Source organism: Sus scrofa, chromosome 1, assembly GCF_054392235.1.
Source record: "Sus scrofa isolate SSC_HxYL_T2T_F1_AM1 chromosome 1, Sscrofa_HxYL_maternal_Yorkshire_Landrace_v2.0, whole genome shotgun sequence".
Taxonomy (NCBI): domain Eukaryota; kingdom Metazoa; phylum Chordata; class Mammalia; order Artiodactyla; family Suidae; genus Sus; species Sus scrofa.
The window spans coordinates 188839123-188843392 of record NC_139383.1 but is presented as its reverse complement, the minus strand read 5'-3'; the positions used below and the strand labels follow the sequence as shown (position 1 = coordinate 188843392).

The following is a 4270-nucleotide window of genomic DNA, read 5'->3' as shown; positions in this document are numbered from 1 at the left end:
TTCAACTCAATCTGTTTTTATGTATTTTAAGTATGTTCTCAATAATAATTTTTTTAAAAATAATGATCTATTAAAAGTTTAAAGACTAATAAATAAAGTATAGGATTATATTTCATTACATATCTGATGTTCTAGTAAAGAACGAATAAGTGGCATAGTGATCTAGAATAGAGAACAGGTTTTAAGAAATGAACTATAGTAACTTCTGTTGAAATGAATGTTCTTCTATCCTACATATTTTAAATACTTTAAAATATTTTATCCTTATGTTTTTAGGCCAATAATCATTAATTTTACCTTTTATAGCTGTGGAATTTTGTGGATCCTGGGATTGTTCAATTATCCTTCTCTATACGGATATCTTAATTTCACACTCTCACTTTATTTGACCCAGCTATCTCAGTGAGTCTGTCAGCTCTCTATTCTTGCCACTATGGTATTGGAAATGAACTTGGGAGACTTTCTTTACAAGCAGTCCAGGGCCTTATATCTCTCAAGGAATGCCTTATATCTTGCAGAAGAGGCTTCCTGGTTTCCACCAGGTCTTAGGATATAAGGATCCTGATTTACTTACTAGTTCATTTAAGTAAAATGAACTGAGCCAAGAGTAGCTATTTTTATTCTGCTTATGTGCTAGAAGAAATTATACAATTGAGATCAAAGCCCCTTTGAGGAAGGACCAGGACTGATGAAAATCTGGTTCTACTTTTTCCTTACCCTCTATTTGTAAATAATTTTAGATTTTTAGAAGAGTTGCAAAGATGGTGTTCTGGGTTACTCTTCCCTAGCTTCCTCTAATGTTGCTATCTTACAGTCATGACCTTTTACCTGAGAGTTTTATTTTGATGGACAAATGTTAGTAGAGAATTTAGAGTTTCTAAAATAAGCATCCATTCTTTCATTCAATGACTAATTATTCAATGCTTTGGTAATCCCATTCACTAGATTAAAATAGAGAGTAGCCCAAAGAGATTGCCAGGCCCTCTCCTAGGTGCTGGAAATAGCACAATAAACACAACAGACAAAAATCCCTGCACTCGTGGAGATAACCCTTTAGACTGGAAGACAAACAATAGATAAGACAAATTATACAGTATAATGGATTGTGCTGAGTAGTGTTGGCAAAATTAAACCAGGGAAGAGAAATGGGTCATGCTGGGGAGAAGAGATACAATTTTAAATAATGTGGTGAAAGAAGGCCTCTCTGATGTTAAATTTGAGCTAAGATATGGAAAAATTTCATACTTGAGTCTTGCAAATATCCTGCATTCAAGGATGAAGGAATAACAGGGATGAAGACCCTGAAACAAGAGCCTGGGTAGAAAACTCAAGTAAGGAGTAGTGTTACTGGGGCAAAATGAGGGCATGTCAGCTAGACTCCTGCCTTTGGACTTTGATTCCTGTTATTCCCTCTGCCTGGAACACTCTTCCTCTATATATGCACTTGGATTAAGCCCTGGGCACTCCAACATCCAGAATTAGGGGGAAGAGAAGGGACCAACAGAGATTAAGTAGAGGTAACAATTCAGGTGAGAAGAAATCTAGTAATGTCCTGGAAATTCACTGTGGGAGTGATCAGTTTTGTTGATTGTTATTGTTAGATTAAATAATATGAGGTATTCAATGAATTTAATATTTACAGAGCAATACAGAGTTACTGGTAAGTTTGACAAAGCATGAGACACCTTAGTTCACTTATACACAAACATACACATCTCTTCCAACACATATCATTCAATTTCTCTCCTGGCACACAACAATCACTGCTGATAGTGGTTTTGTAAACATTTACTTCCCTCCCTATTAAAAGGCATTGGATTGATCATTTTTAACTTTCATTCATTTGAGCTCTGGCTTATGAATTTCCAGAATATGGGAAAATGGCTTACTTTTGATTTTAAACAAAAGCAACAGCACAAATACACTAGCAATGTCAATTAGAAAGGCCCATTTCCTTGCCTATTTCTGCAACACCTGGGCTTTAGTGTCTCTTTACACCCAAAAAAGGGGGATAGATTAAATTATTTAGAAATTTCCACTCCTTCTAAACCTGAAAAGAAATCCCTGGACATCAAGTGTCCTGTGGCTCAAGTACTAATGTGAGAGTGGATTGTGCAAAAATTGGAACAGAGAATCCAGAAAGAGCACATGAAAATGCATCAGATAAATTTTGCCTTTAGTCAGCCATGGGCACCAATCCCCATTTACGTGAGCTGTCACAGGAAGTTTACAACTCAATATAAGCATTGGAGCTTAATTTCACCATGAGAGCTCACAAATTTTATGATAGTGCATATTGTTACTACTAAAAATCTCATTAAGAGCTGCAGTTTCCTAATTGAAGTATAGAATAGTGTGCAATGTTAATGAAATGGCAATGACATTCAAATATCATTGTGAAGATTTAGAGCAATAACACATTTGTAAAGAGTCTAAATTTTATGTCACTATGTATGATGGGCCACCCATTTTATCAATATATATTTATTATCTCAATAAAATCAACTTAAATTATTTTGAGAAATAGAAAAATGTATTAGAATATGGATAACCAATGATAATTTACCTTCATGTATGATATAGCTTTAAATGGTTATATCAATTAAATTAATATTTTATATTTATACAGTTTTGTTGAAAACATTGATTTAAAATTATTTAAGTATCTGCCTCAGTTTTTATTAATTTTAGAGACATTAAAAGAGTTATTTCTGGGTATTGACTCTTTATAAGGGAGAGGAGAAATCATACAAAATGTTTTAAAAATCACCAAATTCAGGATTATTCGAATAATCTTTACTACATATTTTATGGCTTCCCTTGGCTTCTGTGATCCTTTTCTAACATTAAATGAATGGGCCCTCAATGTGCAGAAACTTGAAAAAGAAATGAACTACTTGTTCAGCTGATAGCTCATAGTGTGATATCTCTGTCTCCACGAGGTCTCAAATATCTGGTTTTGTGTTTTTTTGGGGGGTGGGGGTGAAGTGGAAAAAAAAATAGTTTTTATTACCTTGCCAGGCAAAGGAGGTCACAGCAGGCTAATGCCATAAAGGCTGCACCCTCCTTTGGGGAAGATTTGCAGGGAGTTTTATAATCTAAAAGGAGAAAAACAGAACTTCAGATAAGAATCAGGGTTGGGGCAAATGTGCACTTTTCTATCTTTTGGGAATCTTATTCTTGGAAGCTGATGTCAGGAGATCTCAGAGCTATCCTGATGGTGGTCTTGTGGGTTATGGCACCTTGACTTTTCCTGGAATAACAATACAGCCACCGGTTAAGCACAGCCTCTGAGCCTCTTATTCTGACTCCACAAAGGTGAGCATGTCACTGTCATGTATGGGGACTCTCACATTTCAGATGATGGAGCAGCTGTTGTCATCTATGAATTCTACAAACACCTGTGTGCACTGTCTTTGCAAATCAGTCCTGTCTAGCACCTTGGTGTCCCAGGCAATCTTGATGGGTGGCACACTGCTTGTGTCCATGATGGCAGTACATTGGAAGTCAGGCAGAGAGCAAATATTGATTGATTGATGTGTGAAACTACACCATTCAATCCTCAGGTCAAAAAATTCTGGACATTTAAACTAATTTCTCCTATTAAAATATCTTAATTGATGACATCGAAGATAAGAGGTGACCCAGGAGCCTATTGTGAAAAACCTGTCATTGCACACAGATCAATAGACATAGTGATCTAGTACTTGTAGAACATAATGATTAATCTAGTATGTACATGATATCAATTTACAATGTATTCTTTAAAATTAATTTTTAGGAAAAACCCATATATTTTAACCTAACATATATTATTGAATATCATCTTAGCTGATATTTTTAAAAATTATTTACTGCATAGTAATTGACAGAAACTCATGATGGTCTTCATAAAAATCACTTCTGTTTCCCAAAGTCATGCCAATGATGGTATGAATATCCCATGCTGCCCTGCACCATACTTCAGAGAGGAGTGTCCACTGCTTAAAGAGACAGCAGGAAATAAGATGCTTTTTTTTTTTTTTTTTTTTTTTTTTTTTTTTTAAGGCTGCACTTGCAGCATATGGAGGTTCCCAGGCTAGGGGTCAAGTTGAAGCTACAGATGCTGGCCTACCACAACCACAGCAACTTGCAGGATCCAAGCCACATTTGCAATCTACACCACAGCTCATGGCAACTCCAGATCCTTAACCCACTGAGCGGGGCCAGGGATCAAACCCACATCCTCATGGATGATAGTTGGGTTCCTTAACCACTGAGTCAAACAGAG

The 4270-nt window shown here is 35.9% G+C and overlaps 1 pseudogene; it reads right to left on the bottom strand.

Moving 5' to 3' along the window:
• Positions 1-3233: 3233 nt before the first annotated feature.
• On the bottom strand, positions 3234-3488 carry LOC106510713 (small ribosomal subunit protein eS28 pseudogene; annotated as a pseudogene).
• Between the last annotated feature and the right edge of the window lie 782 nt (positions 3489-4270).